Genomic DNA, 16,152 nt, shown 5'->3' on the forward strand with positions numbered 1-16,152 from the left:
GCTGACCCCTCTCGATGTGGAGGAGCAGCGGCTCTACTCTGAGCTCCTCCCGAGTGACCGAGCTTCTCACCCTATCTCTAAGGGATCGGCCAGCCACCCTGCGGAGAAAGCTCATTTCGGCCGCCTGTACCCGCGATCTTGTCCTTTCGGTCATGACCCAAAGCTCATGACCATAGGTGAGAGTAGGAACGTAGATTGACCGGTAAATCGAGAGCTTTGCCTTACGGCTCAGCTCCTTCTTCACCACAACAGACCGGTACATCGACCGCATTACTGCAGAAGCTGCACCGATCCGTCTGTCAATCTCCCGTTCCATCCTTCCCTCACTCGTGAACAAAACCCCAAGATACTTAAACTCCTCCACTTGAGGAAGGATCTCTCCACCAACCTGAAGTGAGCAAGCCACCCTTTTCCGACTGAGGACCATGCCCTCGGATTTGGAGGTGCTGATTTTCATCCCAGCCGCTTCACACTCGGGTGCAAACCGTCCCAGTGCATGCTGAAGGTCCTGGTGTGAAGGGGCCAACACGACAACATCATCCGCAAAAAGCAGAGACAAAATCGCGTGGTCCCCAAACCTGACACCCTCCGGCCCCCGGCTGCGCCTAGAAATTCTGTCCATAAAAACTATGAACAGAACCGGCGACAAAGGGCAGCCCTGCCGGAGTCCAACATGCAGCGGGAAGAAGTCTGACTTACTACCGGCAATGCGAACCAAGCTCCTGCTTCGGTCATACAGGGACCGGACAGCCCTTAGCAAAGGACCCCGGACCCCATACTCCCGGAGCACCCTCCACAGGACGCCGCGAGGGACACAGTCGAATGCCTTCTCCAAATCCAAAAAGCACATGTGGACTGGTTGGGCAAACTCCCATGAACCCTCCAGCACCCTGTAGAGAGTATAGAGCTGGTCCAGTGTTCCACGGCCTGGACGAAAACCGCACTGTTCCTCCTGAATCCGAGGTTCCACTATCGACCTACGCAGAGGCGTGTCAGCCAAGACAGCCCCACAATATCCAGAGACTTGAGGTACTCAGGGCGGATCTCATCCACCCCCGGTGCCTTGCCACCGAGGAGTTTCTTGACTACCTCGGTGACCTCAGCTAGGGTGATGGACGAGTCCACCTCTGAGCCCTCAGCCTCTGTTTCCTCAATAGAAGACGTGACGGCGGGATTGAGGAGATCCTCGAAGTATTCCTTCCACCGTCCGACGACATCCCCAGTTGAGGTCAACAGCTGCCCACCTCCACTGTAAACAGCGTTGGTAGGGCATTGTTTCCCTCTCCTGAGGCGCCGGACAGTTTGCCAGAATCTCTTCGAGGCCAGCCGATAGTCCTTCTCCATGGCCTCACCGAACTCCTCCCAGGCCCGAGTTTTTGCCTCCACAACCACCCGGGTTGCAGTCCGCTTGGCCTGCCGGTACCTGTCAGCTGCCTTAGGAGTCCCACAAGCCAACCAGGCCCGATAGGACTCCTTCTTCAGCTTGACGGCATCCTTTACTTCCGGTGTCCACCACCGGGTTCGGGGATTGCCGCCTCGACAGGCACCGGAGACCTTACGGCCACAGCTCCGAGCAGCCGCTTCGACAATGGAGGTGGAGAACATGGTCCACTCAGACTCAATATCTCCAGCCTCCCTCGGGATCCGGTCGTGGCTCTGCCGGAGGTGGGAGTTGAAGATCTCTCTGACAGGAGACTCGGTCAAACGTTCCCAGCAAACCCTTACAGTACGCTTGGGTCTGCCGAGTCTGTCCAGCCTCCTCCCCCGTCATCGTATCCAACTCACCACCAGGTGGTGATCAGTTGACAGCTCCGCTCCTCTCTTCACCCGAGTGTCCAAGACATACGGCCGCAGGTCAGATGAAACGACCACAAAGTCGATCATCGACCTGCGACCTAGGGTGTCCTGGTACCACGTGCACTGGTGGACACCCTTATGCTTGAACATGGTGTTCGTTATGGACAAACTGTAACTAGCACAGAAGTCCAATAACTGAACACCGCTCGGGGTTCAGGTCGGGGGGGCCGTTCCTCCCAATCACGCCCCTCCAGGTGCCACTGTCGCTGCCCACGTGAGCGTTGAAGTCCCCCAGTAGAACGACGGAGTCCCCAGTCGGAGCACTTTCCAGCACTCCTCCCAGAGACCCCAAGAAGGCCGGGTACTCTGCACTGCCGTTTAGCCCGTAGGCACACACGACAGTGAGAGACCTATCCCCGACCCGTAGGCGCAGGGAAACGACCCTCTCGTTAACTCCAACACATGGCGGCTGAGCTGGGGGGCTATAAGCAAACCCACACCAGCCCGCCGCCTCTCACCATGGGCAACTCCAGAGTGGTGAAGAGTCCATCCTCTCTCAAGGAGTGTGGTTCCAGAGCCCAAGCCATGCGTAGAGGTGATACCGACTATCTCTAGTCGGAACCTCTCAACCTCACGCACCATCTCAGGCTCCTTCCCCGCCATCGAGGTGATGTTCCACGTCCCTAAGGCTAGTTTCCGTGTCCAGGGAACGGGTCGTCGAGGTCCCCGCCTTCGACTGCCACCCGATCCTCTCTGCACCGGCCCCTTACGTCTCTTCCTGCAGGTGGTGAGCCCACGGGAAGGCGGCCCCACATCACTCCTTCGGGCTGAGCCCGGCCGGCCCCCATGGGGAGAGGCCTGGCCACCAGGCGCTCGCATACGAGCCCCAACCCCGGGCCTTGCTCCAGGGTGGGGCCCCGGCTGCGCCATACCGGGCGACGTCACGGTCCTTGAATGTTTGTCCATCATAAGGGGGGTTTGAACCGCTCTTAGTCAGACTCGTCGCCAGGGACCTGTTTGCCTTGGGAGACCCTACCAGGGGCATATAGCCCCAGACAACATAGCTCCTAGGGTCATTCGGGTACTCAAACCCCTCCACCACGTTTTTTTTTTAAACGCTTACATGACAGACGCAAACGCACATATCCGATTTATATCCGATTTATTTCCACATATGAATGAGGCCTGAAACTGAATAGAGAATATCAGAATCCAGGTGCTTTTTTTCCTGCTTGCACTTTCACTGGTCACATGGGAAAAGAAGAAAAAATCAGCTTTGGGTCAATTGAAGCATGTAATGTAAATGCGTGAAGGCTCAGACTGACAGCCGGGACTCTGATCTCCATCTGTGGAACATTCCTGACATCTGCCAGTTCACTTCTCCGACCCGCTTTGAATAGTTTTGTATAGTTTGGTCTGGTGAAGCGTCAGGCACGGGCCATAAAGCTGCTGTCTGACCCTTCAGACCCTCTCTCTCTCTCTCCTCATCCCCGGTGTCTCTCGCCCTTCAGCAGAAGCACCAGCTCAGTTTATTTAAGTTCGGCTTGTCTGGTGGGAATCTCGTCGCACCACATCCATTTTCATACGCGCACTAAAAACACTGGCACAACCGCAGGAAAACAGGTCCAGGTCATATTTAACTTCAAAATCAATAGGAAAAAATATTTATAGTTTTGTATCACAATTTCAGTAAAATTAACCCTATTTTAAGACTAATAACTAAGCTAATTTCCCTAATATTTCTAATTACCATAATGCATCTGGATGTTGTATTCTTTTTTGTAATAGTTTGCATACATTTTTTATTGTGCATTTATTGTGTTTTCATTTTATATTATTATTTTTTATTTAGGTTGCTTTTAAACATTTCCAGGTTAAAATAATATTGTTCACATTTCCAGGGAGATTAACCCTAAATTTAGGACCATTAAGACTTTTAGTGACATTATTTTTGTGACAATTAAGCTAATTTCCCCCCAATTTCTAATTACCATAATGCATCTGCATGTTTGCCCATTTAAAAAAATATATTTTTATTGTGCATTTATTGTATTTTTATTGTGCATTCTATTGTGAATTTATTGTATTTTTATTGTGCATTCTATTGTGAATTTATTGTATTTTTATTGTGCATTTATTGTATTTTTATTGTGCATTTTATTGTGCATTTATTGAAATTGTATTGTATGTCGCCTTTTTCGCCTTTCTTTGCCTTTGTCACCATTGGCTTTTGGCTTGCTTAGTTGGGGACATTTAATTTTATATTTAACAATATTATTACAATATTATTTTCCTGTTATCTCTGTAAAGCTGCTTTGAAAAAATCTGTGTTGTAAAAAGCGCTATATAAATAAAGGTGACTTGACTTGACTATTTTTATATATATTTGTTTTTTTACTAGGTTGCTTTTAAACATCAGGTCAGGTTTAACTACAAAATCAATATAAAAAATGTATTATATTATATTATTTATATTTTCAGGAAAATTAAGTCTATTTTTAGGAGCATTAAGTTTTTTTTATTTTAAGTTTTACAATATTACAATATTTTTACCTTTTATTTGTGCATTATTTACATATATAACAAATATAAATATAATAATACATATCAATCAGAACTGATTTTTCCAGCGTTTTCCTTCAGATTTGCGCAGCGGCTTTGACTGACAGCATCTGTGTCAGTGTTTGAGATAAAAACGAGCTGTCGGAAACATTCCTGATTCCAGCTGTGAAACACACAGGATGGACATATGTGTCTCTCTCTCCGTTTCCAGTGAGTTCTCTCTCTCATAAGTGAGGGCAGATGGAGAGACACAGGCGGGACACATGGATTTTTAGGTTATTTTCCTTCATGTTGCTTGAGCGTTAAACAAAACGCTTTGACACTTTACAGATGAAGGCGCGTTACAGACACACTGACCAACATTAATCAAACGCAGGTTATTTTTAGTAAAGCAGAAGCCTTACTCTCCTTTATATCAGTGTCAGTGTTTCTGAACTCCTGAAACGCCTCCATTGTATCTTGAGTTTCTTCCGGGAACGAACACGTCACAATATTCCTCATTATAATAATTCATATGCAGAATAAAGGGGCGGGGCCTGGTTGAGTTAGTTAGTAGTGTGTTAAACTGGCGGTTATGGTAAGGGACGAGACATTTCCCAAACGCACTCGAAGCGCTCGACCAATCACAACACACTGATCCAGCCGACCAATCAGAGCACAGTGTGCTTTTCAGAAGGAGGGGCTTCATAGAGACAGGAAGTAAACAGAGCGTTACTGACAGACTGGGAAGAGAGGAGCCGCAACAATAATCAACATTCAAACATTCAAAACCTGTTCTAGTAGCATAATATCATAATAGGTCCTCTTTAATAATCTAAAGAACCTTTTTATGCTATAAAGGAACGTTTGTGCAAGTTCTAATGGATGCACCAACTAAATGCCACTAAATAACCTTTATTTCTAAGACAGTTCTGAGATGCATCTCAGTCTGGATTTGAAGGAAAGTGTCAAACGCATTTCTTTACACACCATAGCTTCTAAAACAGCTTATTTTTAGTCTCTTAGAGGTCAGAGGTCAGTGCAGGGAGGTTATGATAACATCACACACACACACACACACACACACACACACACACACACACAAGCCAAAGGGCTTCATATTTCATCGGAATAACGGCTGTTTGTGAAGAACAGCCTCTAAAATTCCCCTTCCAAAATAGGGCTTTAAAAACTGAAAATGTTTGACAAGACATTGCGACCCGACGGCCAAACATCACAGCATAAGACAAACATAAGTCTTAGAGATGCTGTGGATGTTGGATGGGGAAACCAGTGATGTGTTATAAGGCTAAATATAGCGTTCGTTCACTTGTGTCATTGTCTGCTCTTTCTCTGTTCAAGGAAGATATGCCAGAGTTCTTGCTTTGCTTTCTAGAGACACTGTTTTAAAGTATTAGTGATGTAAAACGTAAAGTAGGCTATTACAATTCATTTATACGGCACGGTTCGACGTCCATATGATTTTCTTTTTTTTCCGTAAAACATAAAAGGAGAAGTATTATAAAAATAATAAATATATACACATATAATAAAATCTATATACAGTATATATATAAATAAATAAACATTTTTGTATAACGGTGTGTATGTGTGTGTGTGTGTGTGTGTGTATATATATATATATATATATATATGAACTTTTGTATGATACTATGGGACATGAATGAGACGGTAATTATACAAATTCCACCCACATGAATTATGTCAATAAGATGTTCATCCACCTAGAAAAGAGAACTTGATGGATAAAAATAGCACACCTTTTTACTGAATAATTCATGCAAGTGCTTTAACAACAACAACAACAAAACATTTCTGCTTTTAAACCTTTAAGATGCCACAGACCCTGTTAAGTCATTTTATATAACCTGGATTATATTCCAGTAAGTGTCAGTGCAGGCATCAGTTAATTAGTTCAGTGTAGTTTAGTGTTGTTGAGTGTAGTTTAGTGTTGTTTAGTGTAGTTTAGTGCAGTTTAGTGTAGTTGAGTGTAGTTTAGTGTTGTTGAGTGTAGTTTAGTGTAGTTTAGTGTTGTTGAGTGTAGTTTAGTGTTGTTTAGTGTAGTTTAGTGCAGTTTAGTGTAGTTGAGTGTAGTTTAGTGTTGTTGAGTGTAGTTTAGTGTAGTTTAGTGTAGTTTAGTGTAGTTGAGTGTAGTTTATTGTAGTTTAGTGTTGTTGAGAGTAGTTGAGTGTAGTTTAGTGCAGTTTAGTGTAGTTCAGTGTAGTTCAGTGTTGTTGAGTGTAGTTCAGTGTAGTTTAGTGCAGTTTAGTGTAGTTTAGTGCAGTTTAGTGCAGTGTAGTGTAGTTTAGTGTAGTTGAGTGCAGTTTAGTGCAGTTTAGTGTAGTTGAGTGTAGTTTAGTGTAGTTTAGTGCAGTTTAGTGTAGTTTACAGCAGTTTAGTGCAGTTTAGTGTAGTTCAGTGTAGTTCAGTGTAGTTCAGTGTTGTTGAGTGTAGTTGAGTGCAGTTTAGTGTAGTTTAGTGTAGTTCAGTGTAGTTCATTGTAGTTCAGTGTTGTTGAGTGTAGTTGAGTGTAGTTGGGTGCAGTTTAGTGTAGTTCAGTGTAGGTCAGTGTAGTTCAGTGTAGGTCAGTGTAGTTCAGTGTAGTTCAGTGTAGTTCAGTGTAGTTCAGTGTTGTTGAGTGTAGTTGAGTGTAGTTTAGTGCAGTTTAGTGTAGTTCAGTGTAGGTCAGTGTAGTTCAGTGTAGTTCAGTGTTGTTGAGTGTAGTTCAGTGTTGTTGAGTGTAATTGAGTGTAGTTTAGTGTTGTTGAGTGTAGTTGAGTGTAGTTGAGTGTAGTTGAGTGCAGTTTAGTGCAGTTTGGTGCAGTTTAGTGTAGTTCAGTGTAGTTCAGTGTAGTTCAGTGTAGTTCAGTGTAGTTCAGTGTTGTTGAGTGTAGTTTAGTGCAGTTGAGTGTAGTTTAGTGCAGTTTAGTGCAGTTGAGTGCAGTTGAGTGTAGTTTAGTGCAGTTTAGTGCAGTTGAGTGCAGTGTTGTTGAGTGGAGGGTAGTTGAGTGTAGTTTAGTGTTGTTGAGTGTAGTTCTGTGTTTAGTGTAGTTCAGTGTTGTTGAGTGTAGTTTGGTGTTGTTAAGTGTAGTTGAGTGTAGTTCAGTGTTGTTGAGTGTAGTTGAGTGTAGTTTAGTGCAGTTTAGTGCATTTTAGTGCAGTTTAGTGCAGTTGAGTGTAGTTTAGTGTAGTTCAGTGTAGTTCCGTGTTGTTGAGTGTAGTTCAGTGTTGTTGAGTGTAGTTCAGTGTTGAGTGTAGTTGAGTGGAGTTGAGTGTTGTTGAGTGGAGTGTAGTTGAGTGTAGTTTAGTGTTGTTGAGTGTAGTTCAGTGTTTAGTGTAGTTCAGTGTTGTTGAGTGTAGTTTGGTGTTGTTAAGTGTAGTTGAGTGTAGTTTAGTGTTGTTGAGTGTAGTTGAGTGTAGTTTAGTGCAGTTTAGTGCATTTTAGTGCAGTTTAGTGCAGTTGAGTGTTGTTGAGTGTAGTTTAGTGCAATTTAGTGCATTTTAGTGCAGTTTAGTGCAGTTGAGTGTAGTTGAGTGTAGTTCAGTGTTGTTGAGTGGAGTGGAGTTGAGTGTAGTTGAATGTAGTTTAGTGTTGTTGAGTGTAGATCAGTGTTTAGTTTAGTTCAGTGTTGTTGAGTGTATTTCAATGTTGTTAAGTGTAGTTGAGTGTAGTTGAGTCTTGTTGAGTGTAGTTCAGCGTTTAATGTAGTTCATTGTTGTTGAGTGTAGTTCAATGTTGTTAAGTGTAGTTGAGTGTAGTTGAGTGTTGTTGAGTGTAGTTTAGTGTAGTTTAGTGCAGTTGAGTGTAGTTGAGTGTAGTTGAGTGCAGTTGAGTGTAGCTTAGTGTAGTTTAGTGCAGTTGAGTGCAATTGAGTGTAGTTTAGTGCAGTTTAGTGCAGTTGAATGCAGTTGAGTGTAGTTTAGTGTAGTTTAGTGCAGTTTAGTGCAGTTTAGTGCAGTTGAGTGTATTTTAATGCAGTTGAATGCAGTTGAGTGTAGTTTAGTGTAGTTTAGTGTAGTTTAGTGCAGTTTAGTGCAGTTTAGTGCAGTTGAGTGTATTTTAGTGCAGTTGAGTGTAGTTTAGTGCAGTTTAGTGCAGTTGAGTGTAGTTTAGTGTAGTTTAGTGCAGTTGAGTGTAGTTTAGTGCAGTTGAGTGCAGTTTAGTGCAGTTGAGTGTAGTTTAGTGTTGTTGAGTGCAGCTGAGTGCAGTTGAGTGTAGTTGAGTGCAGTTTAGTGCAGTTGAGTGCAGTTGAGTGTAGTTTAGTGTAGTTGAGTGTAGTTAAGTGTAGTTGAGTGCAGTTGAGTGCAGTTGAGTGTGGTTTAGTGCAGTTGAGTGCAGCTGAGTGCAGTTTAGTGCAGTTGAGTGTAGTTTAGTGCAGTTGAGTGCAGTTGAGTGCAGTTGAGTGTAATTTAGTGCAGTTTAGTGTAGTTTAATGTAGTTTAGTGTAGTTGAGTGCAGTTGAGTGCAGTTTAGTGTTGTTGAGTGTAGTTGAGTGCTTTTGAGTGTAGTTTAGTGCAGTTTAGTGTTGTTGAGTGTAGTTGAGTGCTTTTGAGTGTAGTTTAGTGCAGTTGAGTGCAGTTGAATGTTGTTGAGTGTAGTTTAGTGGAGTTGAGTGGTTTAGTGCAGTTGAGTGTTGTTGAGTGTAGTTTAGTGCAGTTGAGTGCAGTGGTTGTTCTAGAGGGGGGGCCAGGGGGGCCCGTGCCCCTGTGACAACAAGCTTGGCCCCCCTTGTGGCCCCCCTAAATGTGGTGTGTGAAATAATTTTTACAAAACTGTTTTTTGCTATCTTTGTTATCGTTGTATGCATATTATTTTTTTTATTATTCTATCTTTGTGGATTTGCTTGTTCACGTGACAATTCGCATCACATTCGCGGGAATCGCGGCAGAATTACGTCTGTCTCCTGCATGCGAGAGAGGAGAGAAGGAGAAAGCTGGTCAGTTGCAAGTTCATTCTTTATGTGCGTAGGGGTGTGCGATGTGTATTGTCTATTAAAATATTGTAATCATTGTTTTAACTATGTACGAGGCACTGTGAGCTGACATCACATTTGTCTATCGTCCTTTCACTGCTGTGTGCGGTTCATAGGTAGGCTATGTCCCCAAATTAGTTTATGTCTTATATATATATCATATTATGTTCTTATATTAGAATATCAAATCAGCAAGAGTGCCGTTTTCCCGTGCACAATTGCAACTGTGATATTGATGTTATAAAACAGTTAAATTACCAATAAGTTAACATGAGTTACTTTTTGTACACAATATTGCCAATATTGTTTGTTTTCCCTTTATTTCGCCGACTAGAATTTCAAAATGAAACCGTAGCAGAGTCTCAATTCAACAGACAGCGATGATTTATTGAAATCCGCGTCTTGAAGGAATCACTTGCTCCTTTCCCGAATGAATCAGCCGTTTGAACAAATCGCTTGAATGAATGAATCCCTCAACTCACTTCTGTGACTTTCCGTTGCCTACTGGCGGTTTTAGTTTCATATTTAAAGTACCCTTTAATTAAAACGTTAAAATTATAAATCATTTCATGTTTAAATATTGATTTAAAAAAAAAATCTCATTGCTTTATTTATGCAATTGTAAATGGAGTGTAAATATATTAATGCCGCTTCTGTGTCACCTCTAGACTGCACTGCAAAGATGGATTTTGATTGAATGAATTAATTTGACTGGTAACAGTGGTACTGTATAATTATTGTATAATTAAGTATTATTGTATAAATAAGTATAATTACTGAATAATTTGAATGTTAGTATTTGACATAAAAGATGATTCATAACTCTAAATATGTTTAGAAAGAATGTCCATGTATAGGTGAAAATGCCCCTGGAAATCGATTTAAGGTGGCAAATTAAATTAATTAAAAATTAATTAAAAAATGAATTTCGGTTTAGTGTAGTTGAGTGCAGTTGAGTGTAGTTCAGTGTTGTTGAGTGTAGTTGAGTGTTGTTGAGTGTAGTTCAGTGTGGTTGATTGTAGTTGAGTGTAGTTTAGTGCAGTTGAGTGCAGTTTAGTGTTGTTGAGTGTAGTTTGTTGAGTGTAGTTGAGTGTAGTTCAGTGCAGTTGAGTGTAGTTGAGTGTTGTTGAGTCTAGTTGAGTGTAGTTCCGTGTTGTTGAGTGTAGTTGAGTGTAGTTCAGTGTTGTTGAGTGTAGTTTAGAGTTGATGAGAGTGTTGTTGAGTGTAGTTTAGTGTAGTTCAGTTTAGTGTTGTTGAGTGTAGTTGAGTGCTGTTGGGTATAGTTTAGTGCAGTTGAGTGCAGTTGAATGTTGTTGAGTGTAGTTTAGTGTAGTTGAGTGTAGTTGAGTGCTGTTGAGTGTAGTTTAGTGTAGTTTAGTGCAGTTGAGTGCAGTTTAGTGTTGTTGAGTGTAGTTTGTTGAGTGTAGTTGAGTGTAGTTCAGTGCAGTTGAGTGTAGTTGAGTGTTGTTGAGTCTAGTTGAGTGTAGTTCCGTGTTGTTGAGTGTAGTTGAGTGTTGTTGAGTGTAGTTCAGTGTTGTTGAGTGTAGTTTAGAGTTGATGAGAGTGTTGTTGAGTGTAGTTTAGTGTAGTTCAGTTTAGTGTTGTTGAGTGTAGTTGAGTGCTGTTGGGTATAGTTTAGTGCAGTTGAGTGCAGTTGAATGTTGTTGAGTGTAGTTTAGTGTAGTTGAGTGGTTTAGTGCAGTTGAGTGTAGTTGAGTTGTTTAGTGCAGTTGAGTGTTGTTGAGTGGTTTAGTGCAGTTGAGTGTTGTTGAGTGTAGTTTAGTGTAGTTTAGTGCAGTTTAGTGCAGTTGAGTGTTGTTGAGTGTAGTTTAGTGTAGTTTAGTGCAGTTGAGTGCAGTTGAGTGTAGTTTAGTGCAGTTTAGTGTTGTTGGGTGTAGTTTAGTGTAGTTTAGTGCAGTTGAGTGTAGTTTAGTGCAGTTTAGTGTTGTTGAGTGTAGTTTAGTGTAGTTCAGTTTAGTGTTGTTGAGTGTAGTTGAGTGTAGTTTAGTGTAGTTTAGTGCAGTTGAGTGCAGTTGAGTGTAGTTTAGTGCAGTTTAGTGTTGTTGAGTGTAGTTTAGTGTAGTTTAGTGCAGTTGAGTGCAGTTGAGTGTAGTTGAGTGTAGTTTAGTGCAGTTGAGTGTAGTTTAGTGTAGTTTAGTGTAGTTTAGTGCAGTTGAGTGCAGTTGAGTGTAGTTTAGTGCAGTTTAGTGTTGTTGAGTGTAGTTTAGTGTAGTTTAGTGCAGTTGAGTGCAATTGAGTGTAGTTTAGTGCAGTTTAGTGTTGTTGAGTGTAGTTTAGTGTAGTTTAGTGTAGTTTAGTGCAGTTGAGTGCAGTTGAGTGTAGTTTAGTGCAGTTTAGTGTTGTTGAGTGTAGTTTAGTGTAGTTTAGTGCAGTTGAGTGCAGTTGAGTGTAGTTGAGTGTAGTTTAGTGCAGTTGAGTGTAGTTTAGTGTAGTTTAGTGTAGTTTAGTGCAGTTGAGTGCAGTTGAGTGTAGTTTAGTGCAGTTTAGTGTTGTTGAGTGTAGTTTAGTGTAGTTTAGTGCAGTTGAGTGCAATTGAGTGTAGTTTAGTGCAGTTTAGTGTTGTTGAGTGTAGTTTAGTGTAGTTCAGTTTAGTGTTGTTGAGTGTAGTTGAGTGCTGTTGAGTTTAGTTTAGTGCAGTTGAGTGCAGTTGAATGTTGTTGAGTGTAGTTTAGTGTAGTTTAGTGCAGTTGAGTGTTGTTGAGTGTAGTTTAGTGTAGTTTAGTGCAGTTGAGTGCAGTTGAGTGTAGTTTAGTGCAGTTGAGTGTTGTTGAGTGTAGTTTGTTGAGTGTAGTTGAGTGTAGTTCAGTGCAGTTGAGTGTAGATGAGTGCAGTTGAGTGTAGTTCAGTGTTGTTGAGTGTTGTTGAGTGTAGTTCAGTGTTGTTGAGTGTAGTTGAGTGTTGTTGAGTGTAGTTCAGTGTTGTTCAGTGTTGTAGAGTGTAGTTTAGTGCAGTTTAGTGCAGTTGAGTGTAGTTTAGCATAGTTGAGTGTAGTTCAGTGTAGTTGAGTGTTATTGAGTGTAGTTTAGTGCAGTTTAGTGCAGTTCAGTGTAGTTGAGTGTAGTTGAATGTAGTTTAGTGCAGTTGAGTGTAGTTGAGTGTAGTTTAGTGTAGTTGAGTGTAGTTGAGTGTAGTTGAGTGTAGTTGAGTGTAGTTCAGTTTTGTTGCGTGTAGTTTAGTGTAGTTTAGTGTAGTTGAGTGTAGTTGAGTGTTGTTGAGTGTAGTTTAGTGCAGTTTAGTGTAGTTTAGTGTAGTTTAGTGTAGTTGAGTGTAGTTGAGTGTAGTTTAGTGCAGTTTAGTGTAGTTTAGTGTTGTTGAGTGCAGTTGAGTGCAGTTGAATTTAGTTCAGTGTTGTTGAGTGCAGTTGAGTGTAGTTGAGTGTAGTTTAGTGCAGTTTAGTCCAGTTTAGTTCAGTTGAACGTTGAGTGTAGTTGAATGTAGTTTTGTGCAGTTGAGTGCAATTGAACGTTGTTGAGTGTAGTTGAGTGTATGAGTATATGTAGTTGAGAGAGATGAGTGTGTTTCTGAAGTCTTTCCATTGGTGTTTTCGAAGGGAAAGCCCCTGACCTCATGAGGCATGTCATTGCCCAGAAAATTACAGCAATTACTTCTCCATAACAGCACTGAAACACTGTATACATTGAGGATAACAGTTTCCATGTGAAATACACTCCCGCACATGCATGTATTTATGCATAATGTGTAAAGTAAGAAATAAGATTGTTAAAACATCAACGTAAACAGTGGGCGCACATGATTCCTCAGATCCATACGTTTTGTCCCCGGATGAAAATGTGTCCGGATACTATGGAAGCTTGTTTTAGCCAAAGAATAAAACATTTTAAAAGATAATTGCAACTTTTTATTCCAAAATTGTGTGTTATAAAGTAATAATTGTGAGATATAAAGTCACAATTGTGAGAAACAAACTCTTTTTTTCTCAGTTTTTTCTCAGAATTGCATGTGTATACCTCACATTTCTGATTTTATCAATGCAATTATGAGAAATTAACTCTTTATAATGCAACTTTATATCACAAAATTTAGACTTTAAATCTCTCAATTGCATGTTGTAAAGTGAGAATTGCGAGAATAAAAGGCGCAATTACCTTTTTTATTTTTTATTCTGTGGTGGAAACAAGATTCCATAGGACACAGCAACCATAAATGTTTAACTTTAACATACGGCTTTAAACTACAGACCAACATATGAAATATTAATTATTTTCACTTCCTCCACTTTAATAGAATCATGTCCCGTCCCTAATAATTAAATATATCCTGTTTCACCTCAAATGGATGCTTTTTGAGTTTGTAACCTGATATATTCCTGTTTAAAGTCAGACGCTATGATTGAATAGTTTATAGGCCGTGTTTTACATAACTACATAAACACTGTGCAACATTATAAAGAAAATCAAAATGATGTGAAATGGCAGTAAGTTCATGTTGCAATTTTTTTTAATCCATCCGCTGTGCATTATGGGATTGATCCCTTATAAACACCTGCTGACACACTGATGGCATTTTCTTGTCATTTCTTGCCCCCCGCTGGTGAAATATGAAGGGTTTAATATTTAATATTATCATCTTGTTGGGTTCACCTGATTACGCGGAAGCGCAGTGAAACTCAGAGGAAAGTGAAGAGGAGATTGGTTTGGACCGCAGGAGTGTGTGTGTGTGTGTATATGAGAGAGTGTGTGTGTATATAAGAGTGTGTGTGCGTGTGTGTGTGTGTGTTCCGGTCCCACAGACCTGCTGGAACAGAAAGACTGAACATCCCTGATCACTGAGGAGTTTCACACACTTCCTGAACAACAAGCTCTTTCACATAATGCACTGCAACGAGACTGCAAGAGTGAAGGGGTTTAAAATTGCAACATGACCTACTGCTATTTGACATCATATATATGTGTGTGTGAGAGAGAGAGAGAGAGAACGTGTGTGTGTGTGTGTGTGTGTGTGTGTGTTTGTTTTTGTGATTTGTGAGGACACAAATGTGTATAATGACATGGGTATTACACTGGTATTACAACTTGAACGTGATTTATGAGGACATTTCCTGAGTCCTCATATTTCAAATGGCTTTAAAAACATACTAAGCAGTGTTTTATTAAAAGTGTAAAAATGCAGAATGTCTCCTCTGATGGGTAGGTTTAGGGATAGGGGCAGTGTCTATACAGTGTGTCCAGTATAAAACCCATTACGGCTATGGGATGTCCTCACAAATCACAAAAACAAAGCTCTCTGTGTGTGTGTGTGTGTGTGTGTGTGTGTGTGTGTGTGTGTGTGTGTGTGTGTGTGTGTGTGTGTGTGTGTGTGTGTGTTTGTGTGTACTTCAACATTAGACAATCGGTGTGAGGACAAAGAGAGTAAAGTGAGGACAGCCTTTAAAGGCCAGTTTGAGGGTCAAGAGCTTGTTTTAGGGATCAGGTTATAATGAGGTCAAGGGTCGGTTTAGGGTCAGGGTTCAGGTTAGGAAGTTAGTTGGGTGATTTAGGGTAAGGAGCTAGAGATTGCATTGTCAATGAATGACCTCACAAAGATAGATGTACAAGAGTGAGTGTGTGTGTGTATGTGTGTATATATATATATATATATATATATATATATATATACACTGCATATTCATGTGTCAATACAATTTGGGAGCATTAATATCAATGTGTGGACATATACTTTAGTTCCCACACCGGCCACCCAGTCGTTCTGAAGCAATCTGACCCTCAGACACACGGTTGTTTAGTGTCAGCTTTACCTGTGTGAAGCTTCAGCTCGGAGTGTGTGACGTGTTTCAGCACCACAAACACAAGCCTGCATTCACCGGCCCTGGAAACGAGAGAAGCAGTTCGTCAAGCTGTGTGTTCCCGTCCATGACAGTCCCTGTGTGTCTCGAGCCTCGTCACACTCTCAAGTTACGCTGAAAACTCCCAGCATGCAACAAGAGAACGGCCTCCATCAGTCTCTCAAGCTGGGGAAAAAACGGATGTAGAAAAAGGTTTCAGCAGACTTTTTTTGAACGATAAATCAAAAACAACAAAACATATTTATTTTACATATACTGTATATAAAACAAAGACTACGCCCCCATTGGAACGGCCCATTTTACCCATCATGCAACACTAAGACTGAATGCTTTATGCAAGCATCTGCCGATAATGAGTCCCGATCCGATACTTCAAAGTTATTCAAATGAATTAATCGTATACAGGGATGTGCAGAGAGTTTATCAGAGGCTATATTTTCATTTTAGTTTGATTATGGCTTTATTATTATGTTATGTTACACACGCTCACACACGCTTATACGCACACACAAGTGCATTACCTCACACACACACACACACTCACTCACTCATGCACACATACACACACGCTCATGCACACACGCTCACACACACACACACGCTTACACGCACACACACGTGCTTACACACACACACACACACACACACTCACTAATGCACACATACACACACGCTCGAGCACACACACTCACACACGTGCTTACACACACGTGCTCACACACACGCTTACACGTACACACACACGTGCTTACACACACACACACACACGCACACGCTCACACACGTGCTTACACACACGTGCTCACACACACGCTTACACGTACACACACACGTGCTTACACACACACACACACGCACACGCTCACACACACGTGCTTACACATACGTCCTCACACACACACGCACGTGCTCACACACACACACTCACACACACAAGTACTACATTTTTCGTTTTCATGTTAATTTTAGTTACATTTTTAGTCATTTCGCTGTCAT

This window comes from Siphateles boraxobius, unplaced genomic scaffold (assembly GCF_051911475.1).
Source record: "Siphateles boraxobius isolate OS27281-9 unplaced genomic scaffold, OSU_SipBor_1 262, whole genome shotgun sequence".
NCBI classification, from domain to species: domain Eukaryota; kingdom Metazoa; phylum Chordata; class Actinopteri; order Cypriniformes; family Leuciscidae; genus Siphateles; species Siphateles boraxobius.